This window comes from Lygodium microphyllum, chromosome 8 (assembly GCF_053477565.2).
Source record: "Lygodium microphyllum isolate KBCC chromosome 8, Lygodium_microphyllum_v1.1.10, whole genome shotgun sequence".
Lineage (NCBI taxonomy): Eukaryota > Viridiplantae > Streptophyta > Polypodiopsida > Schizaeales > Lygodiaceae > Lygodium > Lygodium microphyllum.
In genome coordinates, this window is record NC_141142.1 from 126481711 (window position 1) to 126503532 (window position 21822).

Sequence of the window (21822 nt, forward strand, 5' to 3'; positions counted from 1 at the left end):
TTGTGGCAAGGTCTTTTTCCATTTCCCTCTTCTAGCCTTATACCTCTAGCCTACACCCGTCTAGTATTTTACAATTGGCACAGGAGATTGCACTTTTTGCCCCGGCTTAGATTTGGAGGTCACCTGCGTGTCTTTGCTCTTTTTCCATGTTTTTTCTACTTTTTCCTTCCTTTTTCCGCCATCTCGACTTGGGGTTAACTGTTCCCGTTCTTTTCATAGCATCCCAACACCTTGATTGTGTCAGCAGGGATTATCCGAGTCACTTCCTCCTCGTACACATACGTGTTTTGCTTAACCTTTCGACCGGCTGACATGTAGGGTTGCGTTTGCGTGAGCCTCAACAAAGGTGAACAGCTTCACGATCTTTAAGTCATCCATCCACTTGATTCTCTTCAAGTTGGTTCGAAGGTATGCAAGTTGGTGGGCAGCTATGTAATAAATTCCTGAATCACCCGTCCATCTCCGTTACACGTACATGGGTGAAGGATTGTAGATGCGGTCTAGCATATTCATCATATCGAGCCTCCGTCGATAACCCGAAGCACGCATCGCAGTCATAAACATAACCTAGAATACCAAGAATTTGTTCCATGCTTTGCGACTCTGCAAGTCAACATCGATAAGTAAGTAAGGAAATATTCTTAACATCTACATTTACTCTATTTCTCCTCATTAAGTTTCCTTGTAAAAGACAGATCCTTCATTGGTTTGCTCTGATACCTACTGTAACGTGTCCCCTTGTTCACTTATAGGACACGTCTTAGCAGCCCATCAGGAAGAGAGTCCAGAAAGCGCCGCCCGGCACTCCCATGGAATGTCATGGGGTTTGCGATCTAGGTCTTCCCGAGTCTGCCACGAAGCGGAAGCATTTCGGCCGTTCCCACTTAGGAATGGTAGCTAGCGTAGAACCCCAGGCGAACTATTTTACGCAGAAACGTCAAGGTCGAAGCAGATTCATGCTGCACTTGGTTCAAGGAGAATGGGAAATGAGAGGGATGCAAAGCTCGACCTCTCTGCCTGTAAGGCATAGTCCCATTCCATTCCCCTAAAACAACATAAATCGAGACTCTAGTACTCTAGATTCTAGGTCATCATTCCTTGCTGCCAAATTCCTTTGAGAAAAGTTCCCGGCCAACCGGGACCAGCCTTCCGTAGGACGGACTCATGGCCACATCCACCGCACTTTCCTTAGGTTGCTTTAGTTGTCTAATTACCTACCACATTTAGTTTGACAAGCAAAAACAGCTTCCTTAATTAGCCAATTAATCACTAGTTCCTTCACGTAATTTAAGGACCGACATAGAAAAGCAATGTCAAACAAGTTCCTTTTCAATAATTGATCTTATTTATCAGTCTTTGGAATACATCATATAATCCAGCCTGAAGGCTAATCCATAATCCAGCCCGAAGGCTAATCCATAATCCGCTCGAAGGAAATTCTAGCAATCCTCAGGGATTGCTATTCCAAGTTTTCGCCCGTAGACTAGTATGTGGGCCTCGAGATCCAATCCCGAGTCACGTCAGCCTCTTGTGCAGGACCCGGAGGCAAGGGATTTATGGCCAGAGCCCCCTCTGGCACCCAAGTGTCCTCTTGCTCCAAGTAGCATCCACGGAGAGTCCGCTCACGGCGGGTTTGGTCCACGTACCCGGCGCGGCTAACAACCCCATTGGTTAGGGTCAGGCAAATAGTCGGGGGTAACTGATGCTGCCTCTCCCTCTAGGCCTTCAACTTGAAGCATTAATTTAGTTTTTCTAGCTTTAGTGCATTGAGCAAAGAAGTACAAGCAGTGCTCCTAACTATACAAACACAATCAAGCCAGTGGTCGTTTGTTTGGCCAACTGCTAAGGTGTGAATCCTTCTCTCTGAATGCATCTAGCATTCGATCCAGGATCAATTGCGACTTGGCAAGATCCCCAAGGTTTTGTTGCTTGTTTACCCTTTTATCCTTGGGTTAGGGTTTATACCCTGTTAACCCAAATTAACAAACACCTTAGGTTCCTTAAACTAAGACAGTAAATCCTGGGCAACCTTGTCGCCCTTACTTGATTGGCGAATTTCTTGCTAGGCAATTCATAGTTACCCTAACTTGGCAACTCAGTCTCATAGAAGGGTGAAGTAGCAGGATGACTACTCATCCTCTTGCAAATTAAACTTGTACTTAGAACCTACCAACCTTGTTCCAAGGAGTGGCAAATCTATCTTGTGATTTAAACACAAGGCCATGTGACGTTGCAACTTGTTGCACGAGACAAGTGTCACACCTAACCTGTGGGATCATTCCTCCCATCAAATGGCATTCCTTGGTCAAGAAATACGTTTGGTCAAGATGTAGTGTTTGTGATGTCTTCTTGACCCAACCCAACCTTAACCCTGCTAGGTCGATAATGCTTAGCCCTAGGGTTTCCAATTTCCCTGTGGAAGTCTAGTATTAGGCCAATTTACCCTAGGGTAAAAACCCTAGATCTTTATTGCATGGGTGTCGAACTGACCCTAACATTCTGTGTATGTGGGTAGGACCTTTGAGGTCAGAATTATCAGGTCGGTTTTCTGAGTGCGATACTAGGCAGAATTTTATTGCGGCTTAGCTTTTCCTAGCGCATTGAGGTGATCTTTTCTTAGAGACGCTAACATTTTTCCTAAAAGATGTAAATAATTGCAAGACATAACATTCCATGCAAATATGCGATTCTAGTCTTTTTCCTTCTATGAAACTATAAAATGTACAATGACGATTTCTTTTCCTTGCCTAAATTGCAATGATTGACAATTCAGGGCAGACTCGTATAAAAACCTACGTTGAGTTTCAACAAGAACTATGCTCATAATCCTTCGCCTAATGCATTGAATTCAAGCTTTAATATGAAATGCATTCTTTTCTAGATACAAACTTCAATAAAGAACTCCATGCATGAACGAATACCATGAGTCCAACATTTAACTTATCCCTCCTTTAGCACTTAACCCGACTTAAAATGCAAGCATCCTCGCATGCAACTGGCAAAGTTCATAGTTTCCTTTCCATGCATTGCGAATCTTTGGACAACATTCAATGGCATCTAAGATTATCCTCTATACGAATCATGTCCATGAATTTAAATCATAAGTGCAACATGCGACAAGCTCTATCCTTCTTAGCACGATCCCTCTTCCAATTTATGCATTATACATTCAAGGAGATTGCAACTACCCTTGTAGACGGGAGTGCATGCAATTTCAATTAATCAGTATGCACTAAACTTTGTAAAATGAATGGATAAATGCATTTAAATTTTCCTAAGAACCATCGTGCTTAACACATCCATTTCATGTGAGAAAACAATTAGAACCTAGACATGAGGACTCGCAGCGTTGTCCACACATGAACTTGGGTTCGAGGCTCCCGCGTGCGCACCTCGTGTCTTTAGCTTTGGAGCCATCGGTGACGTAGATCCTTGACTCCGCAACTTGTCCTTGCCTTTATCCGATCTCTGATCTCCCTCCAGGCTTTGGCAAATCAGCCCTAGAAACTGCCTATTAGGCCGATACTTCTTTCCTCACACAGAAATTGGGACTTACGAGTCCGATTTTTAAAACCGAGGAGAGCTCGTGTAAACAAGGCTTGAAGAAGATTTTATTGGAATCTTCCAAATAAGCTTCTAAGCTTCTGAACAGAAGCTTATGTGGAGAGAGAAGAAGATAAATGGGAGGATGAGGACACCGATGACGAGGATGGTGATGATAATGATGATGGCGATCGGATGGGGCAGGCGCAGCAGCGCGGCAGCGTCGATGGCGGAAGCAGCCCATGGTGGCGGACGGCGTCTTCTCCCTCCCTGTAGTAGCACGCTTTCTCCCTTCTCTCCTCCCCCCTCAAGCTTAAGGGGGAGGTTCATATAGATAGAGGGGGGAGGAGATAGCCATACATGTGGCTATTGCATGCTCCCCTCCCTCATGCTTCCCCACGTCTACTCAAGCCTTCTCACACTCCCTCTCCCTGCCATGCATCGACTGAGGGGAGGGTGTTAATAATAAAGAAATTTTCCTCAATTTAACCCTTATCCATTTACATTTTCCTTTGAAAAGGTGTTCCCGTGCGGCCTACAGGTTTTTAGCCCTGGCCTCTTTTGCACAACGTGGCTAGAGTTCACTGATGTGCGCGCGGGGTAAGCACTTAACCACCAACATTTAAAATGTTGCGGGAGATTATTTTGAACTACTTTTTGGGCGTTGTGTGCGGGGTCATTAATATTTCACCCGAGAATATTGCAATTTCGAGGTACTGGGCCGGGTTGCATTGCTCCACGACCCTTTTTGTAGCATGCTCCTTAGCCATCACCTTTTCTATATTGTGGATACTTTGGAACTTGAGCTAGTTGTAGGCACTATTTTCAAGGGAAAGGCCATAATTCACTCTTTCCTCGTCTGTGAATGGAAGACGGTGGGCACGATCTTGTTGTACTGCCATGTTCAACTCTCCTGTCATGAAACCATGATTCACCATTAGCGTTCTTAAGACAATTTCTTGCTAGAAGATAAGCAGGAGTTGATTATGATTTTATGGAAAGAAGAAAATGCTTAAGCGCAAAAAGAGAATTTTCCTTTGAGTTGTTCTATTCATTTCCAAAATTGTATAACACTTTTCCTCAATCACAAGTTAATTTTCATCTATTTTGGAAGTTGATTGAGACTTTAAAAATTTCCTTACGTGTTTCATTCCCCTTACATGTTTGATTTCACTTGTTGGTTTTACCTTACTTCACCTTATTATCCCCTCCCCCCTTGGGAATGAGAGGAATCCTTCCTAGGATTAGAGGTTGAGAGGTCAAGGGCATTCATCATGTGCTCTTGGTGCTTTACTTCTGCATGAGCCAAGCATAGAAGTTCGAATTGTATTCTAGATCAACATAGTGGTCCATGTCAAAAGGACAGATGCCTACTTGAGTGATCTAGGTGAGAACATCTGTGAGGAAGTCACTGACTGGCATTGTGTAACTCCTCCTCAATCGAATTCAATCTAAATGTGGGTGGGTTAGGAGGTGCTCTTCTAGAGGTCGGTTATGAATGGTGGTTAACACCCTATTGGAGGTTGGAGATACATAAGTGGGATCATACTCTAAGTTTTTGATGGCATGTCATTGCTTAGCATTAGTCATGATTTGGTAGCCCTCTATCTTGCATTGAAGTCAGAGAGCATACAATTTTCTCAAGAAAGAGGAGCCGGTGTCAACGAGCTATTTTAACTCCTTGATTTCTCAATATGCGGGCAAGGACAGTGCTCTTATGATAGGATGTAATGAGGCATTGATTTCATGCATGTTCTTTGGAGATCTCGGTGGCAATGAGTTCCTTAGCTGCTTTTGAAGCCTTAACGAATACAAATTCGAATTCTTCCCAAGAATAAGGGAGTGCACGCACTTTTGTTACTATAGACTCGTCCAAGAGACCTAAATCTAGCTTGTCATAGCTTTTACCAAGTGCCATAAAGGTAGCATCCAAGCATCTAAGGCAAACAACCAAGTCATCCCCCGTATTCTCCACTAAGTTTGCGGCCAAGGTTAGAATTGATCTCTGCTCATAAGAGCATCTAAGACCAATTGGTGGTTGGGAACTAGATAGTGCAGTAGGTGATTGTTACAACTTCGGTTGCTCCTGAGGTTGTGAAGCTGCAGATGTCATGCTACTAGATGCTTCTGAGGCCTTAAGGGCACAAGTGGGACCAGGTTGAGGCAGCTTTTGAGTGGCATCCTGTAGTTTTTATCAATTGCTCGTGGCTTAGGCTCTACTGGCCTAGGTTTTTGACGTTCTATGGGTTTTGTAGCCTGAGTCTCTTGTGGCATGTGTGCCTGATTTGCCTTGATGCTTTGGGTGGTCAAGCTTGAAGGCAATGCTTGAGTAGTGCCCTTGGCCATCTTGGCTTTAGGTACCCATATCCATGTATTACCCTCGTAATTGGCTTGAGTTTGCAATAAGATCATGGAGACCCATCATGGTTTGAATGTTTGTCGATGTTGGTAGTTCCATCTCGACTTTCTAGGTTTCGAGTAAGGGTTTTTAGCCTTGAGGGGTCACTAAAGTCTACTCCTAGGGGGGGGGGAAGGCTTTGATGTTTAGGTATCCATTGAAGCTTTGGTTCGTAGGCCTCAGCTTTGGCTCTAGTGATTTGCTTGTCTTAAGGTTTGTCAAGTTGTGATGGGTCACGACCCCCCTCCTTAGACTTGACGGTGGGTTTCTCTACCGATGGCTTTGTAGAATTTGAAGGAGTCACACAGCCCTTGTTGAAAGCGATGACTATATGCACGTTGCCTATGGCAAGTTAAATGCACTTAGACTCATAGTCAACATTGCAATGAGCTTTCTTTTCAAATGTGCATCCTAACAGTGATTCCGTACCTGCATCTTTAGTGTTTGGCAACACATAAAAGATCATTGGTATGCTCTCAAACTAGATAGAGATTGCTACTTTGCACTTTCCCAAGAGTGCATATGATCAACCCCCAAATGGTTAAGTCTGGCATTACTGAGCTGTAACTATGGTTTGCGAATTTGGGTCCAATGCTCGTGAGTTAGGACATTAAAGTTAGCTCCCTCATCGATCAGTGCATTGAGGGTGGTCGTGTGCTTGGCAGTGATGACCGTTATTCTTAGGTAAGCTATTCCATTTTTTTCTCATCCTCATCTTTAATCTCTTTAATTGTGGATACTTGTATGTTGATAGGGGACTCTAGCATTGGAGGTTCATGTAATGGGTGCGTGGGAGGGTAGTACTTCTTGATGTGACTGCCATTGAAGAAGTCTACGCCCTCTCCCTCTAGGGTTTTGAGTTCCACATTACCGATTCTACTAATGGCACGAACTCTGAAAGGCCCTAACCCTCTAAACTTCATCTTTTGTTTATGACCCTTGACTGAGTACAAGAGTACTAAGCCTCCCCATTCAAAATCTCACTGCTTGACATGCTTATCAAACTAGCCTTTGCGTCTTGCCTTCTCACATATTAGTGCATGGGTGGCTAAAAGTCGAGTTTTTGATAGGCGTTTGAACTCAATTAAGCACTCTGTCCATGCCTCCTTTTCATCCCATCTCTCTTGAAGAGCGATTCTCAGGCTAGGAATGAAGAACTCTATGGGTAGAATTGGTTCAGTCCCATAGGTCAACTTAAAGAGAGTCAGTCCTATAGTTGTTTTATAGGCTATGCAGTAGGCCCACCAAGGCTGCCACATTAATTTGTTATCCCAGTCATTGCGTAAAGCAGAGAATACTTTGGTCAGGATGTTCACTAAGATTTTAGTAGACTTAGCCTAGCCATTCGCTTGAGGATGGTAAGGTGAAAACTTTCGATGGATGAATAGAAAGGTAGACAGGAGGTGAGTGATCACTTCATTAACGAAGTGCGTGGCTTGGTCACTAACTAGTTCGATGGGGGGCAGTCGAATAATGAGATCACCTACTCCCATAAGAACTTGGTAGTGGTCCTAGTGTCATTCTTCCGAGTTGCTCATGCTTCAGCCCGCTTCGTGAGATAATCCGTGGCAATGATGATGTATTTTGCTTGTGAATATTGTGCCACAGGACTAATCGACCCAATGAAGTCAATTTCTCATTGTTTGAAGGGCTGTCTCTTGCAATGATAAGAGTTAGCTCCATTTTATCATTGTGTATTGGGACCTTGGTCCATTGGCACTCGCTGCAGTGTTTTATGAATCATGCTGCATCTTGGAAGAGAATAGGCCACCACAGTTGAGATTGCAGCACCTTGCAAGCTGTTGTATCTCCACAGAAGTGTCCTCCTGTAATCTCATCATGTGCCTCTGACAGTACGTCATGCATTTCATGATCACACACACATCTACGTAGCAACCTGTCTTGCCCTAGTCTATTAAGTTGGCATGCTATCTGATAGGCTTGGATTTTAATGATGAGTCACCTAAGTCAAGCCTTCTCGATGGGTCGATTAGGGAGTCTATGCTTGAGCACTTAGACTATGTCGTCTGCCCAATATGGCATCAAATCAGCCCTAAATAAATCTCTCGTGCTAGACAGGTGAAACATATGCGCATTTGGCAATTCATTCGGAACACCCTATCCGGCTTCTCTAGTGGATATGCGAGACATGGTTAGCCATGTAGTGCTACTTCCCTTTACATACTACCACAAAGAAGTCAAATCCTAAAAGTAGAAGTAACCATCGAGCAATGTGTCCCGTAGCACAAGGCTTATTAACAAGATAAAGCAATGATTGATGGTCAACAAAGAAGGTAAAAGACGTGGCCAAAATATAACGCTAAAATTTATTTACAGAAAATACCATGACTAAGCCCTCTCTTTCTGTTAATTGAGTAATTCATTTCTATATCCATGAGTTGTTTGTTAGCAAATCTCACTGGATAGGGTAGGTTGTGTTCACCAAGTTTGCACATACAACACGGCTCATACAATGAATTTTGAAGCGTCAATGTGAACATGGAAGGTGATTGTCCAGTTCTGGGGCTTGGAGAATTGGTGTAGTGGTTAGAGCCTTTTTCAATTTCTCATATGCGCATTGACATTCTTCAGTCCACTCGAATATAATCAACAACTTGTATAGAGGTCTAGCAATCAATGCATAATTCAAGACAAGGCGCCGATACTATCCCTTGTGGCCTAGGAAGGATTGAAATCCTTTGTAATTGGATGGTGGTGGAAGATCAACAATAACCCTATCTTTCGAGAAGTCCATGGCAATGCCGTTCTTTGACACCACGTGCCCTAGGATACATTGGTACTTTACCCAGAATTGGCGCTTCAAGGGGTTTAGTGAGAGACGATATAATCAACATCGACTGCTCGGAGCATGTCTAACTTAGTCAAGGAGGTCAATCCCTAGGATGCATCAGTTCTTTATCCAAAATTGGCACTTCAAGGGGTTCAGTGAGAGACATCGTTCAACTTAGATAAGCTCTGAACGGTCTTTGAACAGGGAGAACTACCCCTTTTAGCTCATCGAGGGACCAAGCAAGCAAATCCATACTTTTGTAAGAGAGCAATGAGACTTGCTTCCTCTTCCTCAAAAAAGTCATGGTTATAAATACAGGTTGGTGTGTCTTCCCTTCCTTGGCTAAGTTGACCTCCTTGACCTTGGCGGGTCCTTCAATTGGTTCACTGGCTTGCCCCTGGCGTTTGGCTCCTAGCAAGATCACTATCCTATCACCCTTTTTAAACTTCGTGAATCGATTCGGTAGGTCTTGTGGCTTCTTTGCTCATGAGCCAATGGTTCCTTGGGTTGTTTCCTCCTTTCCTCCTTTAGCCTTCGGTGCCTTAGGTGAATGGGTAGGTCCCCTTTGGTGTGTCTAGGAGGTCCAGGTATTTTGAGATCACTATCTAAGCTTACTTCTGACTTAGAATGGAATTCTTCGTCTTTGCCAGAAGAGGGAGTCTCTCCTAGAGGTCACAACTCAGAGGGTGAATCCGTCCTGAATAATGGTGCTTGGTCGGTGGATGTTAACACCAAGTCGAGATGGCGGAAAAATGAAGGAAAAAGCAAAAGGAAGATGGAAAAAGAGCAAAGACACACAGGCAGCCTCTAAAGATGAACCGGGGCAAAAAGCGCAACTTTAAATGAAAAGGCGTCTCAAAAAACTCAGAAAACTCTTGTAAAAGAGCGCCAGGCTCCCTCCTGTGCCAATTGTAAAATATTAGATGGGTGTAGGCTAGAGGCACAAGGATAGAAGAGGGAAATGGAAAAAGGACCTTGCCACAATGGCCGGTCATGTAAAAAAAGGGATGGGCGCCCATGGGATTTTAGGGCTCGTATATAAAGTTCAAAAAGTGAATGAAAGCTCATTCTTTGGTGTATGGCTAATAAGAGCTCTCTTCTTCTTCTCTTCTCCTCCTCTTCTTGCTTGTGTGTGCTCTTGAGAGAGGGAGTGTGAGAGTGTGAGGGAGTGAGGGATCAAGAGGGTGAAGCTCTTTACCATCTCCTCTTCTCTTCTTGTCTTGTCTTGTCTTCTCTTTTCTCACGCGTGCGGCTATGGAGGATGGAGCTTGGAGATGGAGGAGGCTTGAGGATGCTTGAGCTAGCATCTAGGATCGTGGAGCTACCGAAGTGTGCGAGGGAGGAGGCTACTCATATCGGCATTAAGGTAAGCTCACTACACTCGTACGATCGACGGCGTGTCGGCTAGGTGAGAGATAGCCATTAGAGCTTGCTTGGAATGCTTGAAACAATAAGCGGTCCGTGGGTCTTGGTGGTTGAGCGTGAGCTCCCACTACATTTTGGTTCCGTTGCCGGGACAAATGGATTCAAGCTTGAGCACTTGCACGCCTCATATTGAGCATCAAAGTAAGGGATTCATCCCTGAAACGAAGCTTGAGATAGGTAGGAAGTTGGGTGTTTTGATCTTTGAAACAAGTAAGTATTTTGAGGTATTTTGTTTGTATGAGGATTGGAAAACATGGAGAAATCATTTCAATTTTATGCTTTCGATTCTTGTTGCATTTAGCATAGCTTAGGATTAGGAAATCGAATTGGAAAAGGGTAGGGTTTACCATTGCAAAACAGGGCAAAAATTGTGCAAAAAATGGCAAAAAGCTCGCTTGTGATGCCTAAGATCGGCAAGTGAGTGATTGGGGGCACCAACACCATATCTGGGAAGGGATAAAAGAGCCAAGAGGCCAAGGGAGAGCTCATTTGTGACTATTTCAGAGAGAGAGAGAGAGCCATCCCACAATTCGATTCGATTGCACAATCGACGAGCCTACCACTCTATTCAGGTATATGAATCACTTCCCCTATCCCCCTAGATAGGATCTGGAGGTTATTGCTTACTATCATTGCCTAAATCGCACGAATCGACCTAAATCATCCCTTCGCTATCGTCACGCCACCGCACTCGGCCCGTTCGAGTGGCCTTTTCTCGACCGAGTCCCAGAATTGGCCCTTGGCCCCTTACCATTCGGCCCACTCGGCCCAAAACCCTAATCAGCCCTCGGCCCGCATCTGAGTCCATTATTCAGCCCAAACCATTCGGCCTGTCCAAGTCAAACCATCCGAGCCTATTGATTCGACCCGACTGAGCCAATAATTCAACCCTCGGCCAGTCCGAGTTCAACATTCGGCCCTCGGCCATGTGTCACATTCGACCCTCAGCCCAAGTGCCTCGGCCCGTCCCAATAACCTCGTCCGAGTCTGCTCTGTCTGAGTCACCCACTCGGCCCATCCGAGTCTGCTCTGTCCGAGTCAGGAATTCGGCCCTCGGCCCTGTGCCTCGGCCTGTCTAAGTGACCCACTCGGACCCTGCAATTCGGACCAGTTGGGCTGAGTGTAGATTTTTATCAAATTTTCAAAAATTTGACATGACCCGGCTAGAACTAAGCAGTGCAAATTGTCGGAAGCCCTTAGGACGCTCAGAACTTGATTCTGGCACACGGAATAGGCAAAATGGTAGGGTGCAGCCACTTAGTAGCTAGAAGTAGGTAGTTGTGAGACCCAGAGACCTAGATGCAAACCGCTGAGTTGTAAAGCCCGATTGGACCAAAAACGAACGAAGCAACATATTAGAGAAACCCTAAACCCTGCCAAGACGGCCAGAAAATTGACCGAGTGCATAAGACACCTAGAAATTGTGTGCTGCACTCACCCTGAATTTCTGCACTTGAAGTACACTTAAGGAAACTGAAAGCCTGATTGAGCACAAGTGCACAGCAAAAGACACACACATTGAGTGGCCATAAATTGAGGATTGTATTCAATAACTGAAGGAACTCACCCAGATAAACCACTCACGGAACCCACCAGTAGGAGAGGACCCAAGACATAGACAAACCATCAACGCGCAAAGTAGGACCAAGCAGGTGGCGTCAATGACGTGGATCTGACACATCCACTCACCCTGATCAACAGCTTGGCAGAACACAACAACGCGACTATGGCAGAAGAAGGCTCAGACCATAGGTCTAATGAGGAACTCGATTTGAACGTCTTCCTGGAGGCTATTCAGCAGTTAGTCAGCGGCTACGATGCACTCGCCTGGTATGAGCACCGTGGCAGGACGGCAGACGCTATCATCGCAGACCTAGATGAAGAGAGGAAACTAGCCCGCAAGGCTTTGCAAAGCATAGTCGAATACAATAGGGACCAACAGGCTAGGAGCCAAAGGCAAAGCATGGAGTTGCGAGAGGTGCAACGGGTGCTGAACTTGGCTGGCAGGATCATGAGAGAGCACTAGAAGGAGACTTAATGCTGAGCGAGCTTCTCATGAAGCGGCTGCTCGATATCCAGCCCATAAACAAATTCAAAATGAGTGCATAAACTCAAGAAGAAGCACTCTTGATCATCTATGAATAATGTCCTGAAGAAAAGAGGTCATTTTCCTCTATTACAATCATAAAAAACCCATGTTTGCTCATAAAAATGGATCAAAATAGTGGGCTGCCCTGTTTATGACTGGTTATTCCAGCCCATAACAGTCCATAAGTCTTCAATATCCTCACCCTTTGCTTGCCCCAAAGTCACTCAAGTACTTGGGCACAAGTCGGGCTTCATTGGACCAAGAATAAGGTAGAGAAGATGAGAGAAGTCGTGCATAAGAGCAGGCTGAATACTCTTCTCTCAGATTTCCCCTCTTTTATAGACATTTTCAGCATGCATTTTCGTCAGACCAAAGAGGCAGAGAAGTGGAGCTCTCACCAAGTTAACATCTTCAGTTGTTGGCATCTTAATCTTCAATTTGCATGCTCCATTCCATGCATCTCAGCTCCAGCTTTCTCCCACTTTCCCTCAGGCAGAGCAGCCTGCATTTTGTGCTGAAAAATGCGGGCTGCTCTCTGCTCCAACCCTGGTCACTTTTTGACCAGCCTAGGTCACCTGCTGGTCACCTTAGTCAGTTACTTTTGGTCCCGTGTGGACCTAGTGGACTTTTGATAGTTTTTGGCAACATTTTTGGGTTTTTGTCTATATTTTTGTACCTGAATTAATGTGATTTATCCAACAGACTGTCTATTACTTCTAGATGACCAAGTTTTAGGTTCCCATAGACTTATTTTTCATAAATGTACATGGTATATCTGCAAATTATATGCTACATACATAAGAACTTGTATAACTAAGGTAGATATTGGATAACAATGCCTAAAAATATCTCGTACAATTCCCAGTGAAACTCTTCTGAGTTCATAAGAATCCCATGACTTATATCATGGACAGTAAACTCTTTGACATTCACCCCCGCCTAACCTGCACATCCTCCGGCATGTGCCATTTCATAAGACTTCAAGTCAAGGAGGGTCTTCTTCTTCTTCATCTTCATTCTCTAAGTCTTCGTCTTCCTGCATGTTTTCAAGTAAAGGGCTTGTATCAAAGTCATCAAGTTCATACGTTGAAGATTCTCTTCGTTTGAAGAGTTTGATTCGTTTCCCAGCTATTGGAGTCTTTATCATGGTCCCATCCATTTCAGCCAAAGAGTAAGTAGCATTATTATGTACTACTTTTACAACATATGGTCCAAACCATCGCTTGGCTAACTTCCTATGAGCACTATATTGATTATCCAGGCTGCTATCATAAACAAGAACCCAGTCATTCTCTTGAATAGCTCTTGGACGGAGTCGATGGTGCTTATCAAACCTCTTCTTATTCTTTAATCTTGCTGTTTTTAGCCTTTTAATGGCTATTTTAACATCCTCTGGCCTTCTTTCAAGTTTCCTTATGCGTAAAGACAGCAATTCTTCCCTGTTCATGCCTTCATCCCAAGGCAAGATACTCCATGTGACAATGGATTCTTCAATAGGCATAATAGGTGGCTGTCCATACATGAGTTCAGCTAGCATATATCCTGTCACTGCACTATGGGTTGTTCTATCAGCCCATAATGCGAATGGTAGCATTTTAGGCCATTCCCTCAACTTTCATTTGCATGATTTTGCTAAAGCTTTAAGAATTGGTTGATGACCTCTTTCACTCTTACCATTGCCTTTAGGGTTGTAGGCTGAAGTAAGAGATAGCTTAATCCCCAATTGAGCAAAGAAATGGCGAGCTTTATCGGCATCCAATTCTCCTCTATCAACAGTTACTTTAGCAACACATCCATACCTGCAAAATACTTCTTCAAGTAAAAATCTGCAAACAGCATGAGTGGACTTTGTTGTCAAGGCCTTTCCTTCCACTTGATTTGTGAGATCTTCTCTAGCAAGTACTAGATATCTCATGTTCCAAATTCCTGTAGGGATGGTTACTAAATCAATAACCCATCTATAGTGAATAGATAAAGGATAGGTAGGCTGAAGCCCATCTCTATGTTTTACCATGGAATACATTTGACAAGCATGACAGGACTCAACAAAATGCTCAATGTCTTTATACATGTTTTGCCACCAAAATTTCTCTTTTATTTTGGCAAAAGTACCCCATATGCCTCTATGACTAGCCAATAGGCTTTCATGGAATTCTTGCATGACCTGTCTTTGTATCTTTTTGTCACCTAAGACACGAACAGGTGCTCTTCCTTTCTTCTTTGCATGCCTCCAAAGGTAGCCATCTTTAAGAAAAAAACCATAGGCTTTTCTCTTAATTCTCTTGAACTCTTCATGAGTCCATTCTTCCTTCTTTGTCATAGTGCTCAAAAATTGACCGATTTTTAGCCAATCATCTGCATAATATTCTTCTTTAAAGTGTGAACAAACCATAACAAAACATGGAATATGTTGTTTACTAGCTGTCCATTGTCCTTGTTTAGTTGATTCATCCATCCTGGCTAATGTAAAAGTTATATTATCAACTGAACCTGTTGTTCTTGCTGTACTTTTTGTTGTACCTGCATTAATAGCTTCATTTATAAACTCTGATTCTTCTTCATCCATCATTTCTTCTTCATCCATATATCTGGCACGTGAAAGCATGTCAGCAACTGGATTTTCTTTACCTGCAATATGTTTCAAATCAGGATTTAAGGATTTAATATAGGCTATCCATCTTAGCATGGCTATGTCAGGAGTGGAACAGTTGGCTATCATGCCCAAGAGTGGACGGCAATCTGTCTCAACTATAATATGTGCGTCCATGAAGTACTCCCTGTCACATTTTAATGCAGTTACTACTCCCCAAAGCTCTCTTTTAATTTGAGCATACCTTCTTTGTCGTTCATTAAGAACCTTTGCTCCAAAGCAGATCACATATCTGTTGCCTTCAAGGTCGTCTTGACCAATTGCCCATCCTATTCCAATAGGACTTGTGTCCACTATGAGTATAATGGGCTGTCCATTAGAGTAGTTAGCCCTCTTTAAAGTGGGAGCCAAAGTCAGCATTTTCTTGAGTTTCCGAATAGCCTGAGTGTGTTCTTTTGTCCATAGAAACCTTTGGCCCTTTCTTAGGAGCTGATAAAGACTTTCAGCAACATGAGTAAAATGTGGTATCCAAATAAGGTAGAAGACACATGCACCAAGAAATCTTCTCACTTCTGAAACATTTGTACATTCTTCTTGCATCTTGCTGATTGCATTCATTTTAGATGGAGAAGGCTTTCGGCCATATGGACCACACATATGACCGACCACAAGAACTTCTTCAACTCCAAAAACAGATTTAGCTCCTGAAAGAGTAAGATGGACTTCTTCTAATTTAGACAGGATTTGAGCACAATCTTTAATATGATCAAAAACAAACTTTCGACATCCAAGTTCTTTGAGTTCTTCATTTTTCTCATGAACTTCACATCCTTTAATTGGAACATCATCAAGGAAAGGAAGAGTTAATTGAGGAATATAATCCCTCAATACTTTATGCATGGCATTCATCATGTGAGCTACTAAATTCCTAGCTCCTTGAGGTAGAGTACACATACGGACTAGGCCAAGAGGTGTCTTCATTGTAGTAATGTCACGGCTTTCCAAAGCAAGCTGAAATTGGTCATAGCTTGAATATAAGTCTCCCATGGAATAGATTGCCCTTCTTGCAAAAGCTTCAGCAAATTCAACCACAATTGGTCTTGATCCAACATTTCTAATAGTGACTTTATTAATAGGTTGCAAATCTTGAATGAATCGTAAAGATCCATTCTTCTTAGGTACGGTAAACCATCGGTTGGAATATGGAGCTGAAGATGCCTCCAATATTCGCATTTTTATCTTTTCATTTAAAAGTTCCAATAACTTAGGCAAATGAGCCCTTGGAACCGGAATTGGTTTAAGATTCCAAGGCACATGTGGAACCATAAATATTACCATTGGAGCCACAATGCTTGGATCCACACAGTCGATTTCATGCGGCTGAAATGAAAAGGCTTTACCATGGTTCTTTAATATCTGCATGAAGATTTGTTTTTCAGCCGGCAAGAGGAAAGAGTCTTCACCAATTTTCAGCTTTTGAAGACTTTCAGCTGTAAATTGATGACCAATATCTTTAGGATCATGAAGGCTTGGTTGTTTGGATACCCTTTCTTCCAATCCTTCACTTTCAGGTGGTAGAGGAGTAGCTACTGGCTTGACCTTCTTATCAATAGTTTTATACTTTGTTTCTACTCTTGCTTCATCCTTGTTTGGCTGTCCAAAGGCTTCATAATCTACAAATTCTTGAATTATGTCATACATTTCCATTGTACATACCTGTATGACTAATTTTCAGCTTGATTTTTTGCATGAATGGCTATATAAATTTCAGCCATTGTATCATTATAATTCAGCCCATAAAATAGACCCGAAATTTCTTCATCTTTAGGTAAAGCATCATTTTGCTTCAGTTCTTGCTCCATATGACTCAAATACTTTCTTTCAGCCCTGTTCATGGCTGAAAATTGTTTATAACAGCCCACTCCATTGGCTGAAAAAACCTGCAAATAAGCTTTAGACCTTGCCTCCTTCGTATGTGGAGGCAATTTTTTATGACACGATGCACTGCTATAGCCTCCACTTATAGCAGCGCTACCCGAAAACCCTTAAATTCTCTGGCATTAGGAGGAACGAGATGATCTCTCAATCAATCCCTATTCCGATGGTGACTAACACAGACAGTTAGGAATTGAACAGCCTTGTCATTATCCTTGCTTCTTATCCGAGCGTATGATGAACCATCATCAAGAGCCTTTGTCTCTAAATGAGACTCGGAAATAAATGGTTGTCCAAGAATGATTGGATAGCTGCAAGAATCTTGAACAAAGAAATGAAATTCATCTTTTACATTACCAATAGTAACTTGTACATAAGGACATGCTGCATAAAGATCGTCAGAAGAGTTATTGGCTGCCTTCATGCACCACCTTGGGTCCACATCAATGGGCCATCCACCATTCTCATAGAGACTTCTTGACATTACATTAATTTCTAAACCATGGTCTATAAGGGCAATGCATGAAGTTTCTTTCTCACAAATTTTAACAACAGTTTCAGTAGTCGCCCTTGCCCAATGGGTACGGGAATAGTGACTACTTGGAATAAAGTGAGTTTCACTTTCTTCCTGCATGTTGTGAAGAAAAGTCTCTTTCTTTTGCATGGGCTGCACTTTAGATTGAGAAGTTTCCACCATTATGGCTTTTTTAGCTTCTGCTTCATAAATGTCTTCATCTTTGGCTTCTATGGCTGCAATCAATTCTTTGATTGCCTCCAATCGAATCCCTTGAGTTTTCAACTTTTCTTCATCCTGCAAATACACATGAAGTACTTGCAAAAAAACATGTACAGATTCTTCAGTTTCCTCACCAACATATTGTCTTTTTCGTTTAATTACATCAATTATTACATCATGAAATCCTCGTTTTGCAATACCGAGAATTTCACCTAATGTAAATTCAATTCTACTTTCAAGAATCCTTTCTTCTAGGATCCGTTTAAGATCCGTTGCGGTCTCTATGTCTGACTGCAACTTGTAACTGGGATGTTTGCTTTTTCTTTTCCCTTTTGTCTTCTTTGCTTGAGGGGCATCTCCCATGTCAAATTCTGGTGGTGGCGGATTTTCAGCAGCCTTCTGTTGGTCTGGTTTGCTTCTTATTATGCATTTAGTCGGTCCTGAAGAAGAAGGACCGGCAACATCTTCTTCTCTTCTTCTCTTTTCTTCTATCATGGCTTCTTGATTATGAATTTCAGCTAGCCGGGCAAAAGCTGAAAATGAATCCACAGGCTTGGACCATCCGGTTCTTCCCCGAATACATTGGCTGGCAGTAGTTAAATCGTCCTTAGTTGCCTTGCCTTGTTCCATTCGTTCCAAGGCCTGTGTCCACACTTTAGATTTGCATTAGTTTTACATGCTTTGACAATTTCATTAGTTGGCTCAATTTGCAACCCATAAGTTGCAGCATCAACAGCTGCATAGGCTGTTCTTGTTGCCAAATCCTCCAATCTTTTCTTCATGCCGCCGTTACCAAAGTTTGGCTCAAGAGGAAGCCCGGTTTTGGTTGCATGAATTTTGCCATCCTTCCAAAAGACTAATTTTTGTGCTTCAGCTTCACGGAATGCTCCACACTCCCTCTTGTCATGCTGAAGGCTATCACACCAAATGTAGCGTCTTTTAAAGCCTTCTCGTGCAGGTCTTTGGGCAGATGATCGACCCCTTTCTTCTACTTTAACATCAAGCCTTTCTACTTTAGAATTAATTTCTGTTAAACTAAGATGGAGATCTCGCATGCTTTTAATTAACTCATCCATAACATCCTTCTTTGGAGAAGGAACAATAGAATTTCTTGGTTGCTCGGCCATAGAGACAGGAGGTTGAGAGGCTGGAACAGGCTCCTTCATAGAATCAGTTGTTACAGGGGTTGAACCCCATCTTAGGCGCAATCGCTCTCTTCGAGTAATCATATTAACTGCTTTAGTGACATCACTCCAAGCAGTCTTTAGTCCCGACTCAGAGTCAGGGTCTTCAAGTCGATCAGTCAATTTCTCCTGAAGAGAAGAATCTGCAGCTTTTAAAAATAACTCAATCTTTTGAATTTCCATACCTTGTTGGTCATCAGGATCTAGTTGGGGAAATTTGCTTTCAAACTCTCGATGAAGAGCAGTAGCAGTTAGACCCTTATTGGGCCTTTCAACCCATTCGGTGAAGATTTTCTTTGTCATAAGGCCAGAATCTTCAAGGAAAAATTCTTCTCGAAGAGCCTTCTTGAACACAGTCCATCTAGCATCTTTTTGGGAAAGACCATGAATTCGGTCCTGGGGGCCATGCATAGCCAGGCGGGCAAAGTAACGGCTCCAGGCATGTTGAGGAACTCCAAAGAAGACCATCTTGTCAGTGTAAAGACGAATAAAAGAGGACACATTTTGCCCATTAAATTGCTTGAGCTCATGCCCAATTGCTTCTAAGGCCTTAATGGCAGCAACATCAATCCGTTCTTCTTCTTGTCTCCGTTGTTGTTGCAATTGCAATTGCTACTGAAATTGCAGTTGTTGTTGTTGGATCTCTTGCATTAGACGAACCAAATGTTGCAAAGCATCTCCTCCCGAGCTTGATGATTCTCCCATTGGACTTCTTCTTCTGCAACAGACCTTCATGTCAGGTTCACCACTGTCGTCGCGTTAAGAGTTGAAGGTCTACCACCGGGGCTTTTAGTGTAGAAGAAGGGTTTGGGATTCAAGATTCAGAAAGGATAAATGGATTGGGTTTTGATAAGATTTGGGAATTAGAAATAATTTAGGTACGGAAGAGGAATTCAAGCCTTCTCACTTTGTACTTAGCATACATGAACAGGAGGATTAAGACTAACTTGAATACATCAAATGCTTCAGGATACATTCATCATTTCATAAAGGATATTTTCAGATTTCCAATTCATTTATGAATGTCAAATGCAAGTTCTAATGGTTTTTATTACATGTACAAAGATGGATTTCAATCCTTTGGGTCAAGTATAATGATGCTAGAATCAAATACATCCAAGATTTGGGCCAAAGATGCATGAAATGGATTGAAAAAGAATAATTTTAGCTTCAGCCCTGTTTTAAAACAGAAAATTCCAGCCCATAAACAAATTCAAAATGAGTGCATAAACTCAAGAAGAAGCACTCTTGATCATCTATGAATAATGTCCTGAAGAAAAGAGGTCATTTTCCTCTATTACAATCATAAAAAACCCATGTTTGCTCATAAAAATGGATCAAAATAGTGGGCTGCCCTGTTTATGACTGGTTATTCCAGCCCATAACAGTCCATAAGTCTTCAATATCCTCACCCTTTGCTTGCCCCAAAGTCATTCAAGTACTTGGGCACAAGTCGAGCTTCATTGGACCAAGAATAAGGTAGAGAAGATGAGAGAAGTCATGCATAAGAGCAGGCTGAATACTCTTCTCTCAGATTTCCCCTCTTTTATAGACAGTTTCAGCATGCATTTTCGTCAGACCAAAGAGGCAGAGAAGTGGAGCTCTCACCAAGTTAACATCTTCAGTTGTTGGCATGTTAATCTTCAGTTTGCATGCTCCATTCCATGCATCTCAGCTCCAGCTTTCTCCCAGTTTCCCTCAGGCAGAGCAGCCTGCATTTTGCGCCGAAAAATGCGGGCTGCTCTCTGCTCCAACCCTGGTCACTTTTTGACCAGCCTAGGTCAACTGCTGGTCACCTTAGTTAGTTACTTTTGGTCCCATGTGGACCTAGTGGACTTTTGATAGTTTTTGGCAACATTTTTGGGTTTTTGTCCATATTTTTGTACCTGAATTAATGTGATTTATCCAACAGACTGTCTATTACTTCTAGATCACCAAGTTTTAGGTTCCCATAGACTTATTTTTCATAAATGTACATGGTATATCTGCAAATTATATGCTACATACAAAAGAACTTGTATAACTAAGGTAGATATTGGATAACAATGCCAGAAAATATCTCATACAATTCCCAGTGAAACTCTTCTGAGTTCATAAGAATCCCATGATTTATATCATGGACAGTAAACTCTTTGACAACGCTTGATGAATGTCAAGCAGAAAGAGAAGGAGGACATTCACGATTACGTGACCCATGTGAGGAGTCTCTTCAAGAGAATCCCTACTAGAGAGCGGCCGACTGAAAGAGCAGTATCAACTGTATTCATCAGCGGTATTTGGAACGAGGAACTATATAAGGCTTTGGCAGGCAACTCGAGCTTGCAGCGGGACACGCTAGCCAAGGTCTTTGAGGAAGCCATCCGAGTTGACGATCAGCTAAAGGAACGAAGCTCTAGGAGCTCAAAATCTGAGCAAACCAACTCGAGAAATTTAGAGAGAGTGTCAGCCTCGAGTGAGCGATCAGTCCCATCATCCCAGGATAAGGGGAAAACCATCGAGATGAATGGCTGACGTTAAGATGGAATTAACCAAGTTGCAAGACATGTTGAGACAACCAACGCGCCCACATGTCCAATGCGTGTACTGTGGTGGAAACCACTTGCCAGCCGAGTGTCAAGACCCTAGGTCAAGACCTTGCGCTAACTGCGGTAGGTTCGGTCATGACGTCGCACATTGTAGATTGCCAAGAAGACTTCCATACTCACAGCCATACGGCCAGCCTTACCTAGCGAATAGGCCGCACCCATTTTTCGGAAGGGGAGCCCCATTGGCCCTCCCTGCGCCTAACAACATTAAGTCGGCTATTCCTAGGATGGAAATAAATCCTACAAGCATTCCTAGATCGCCTGGTCCTTACGTAACCCATCCATCGAATGACACTCATGTCCACTACGTGGAAGAACCAACTGAAGTGTCTTCCGTTTCTCTTTGCCTTGGCCTTTGTCTTTGTCTTCTGCTTTAGCTTTTTTGGATTTCCCACCTTCGTTCATTTGAGGGTTAACATTACCCCCGTCCTAGACGAGTGCCAGTCCCATGGCACTCACCGTCATAGGTAGCAGGCTGTAGCATGCACCAAAGACGTGGGTGACAAGGACGCCTGTGGTTTCCGTGGAGGAGTGTTGGTGGTGGTG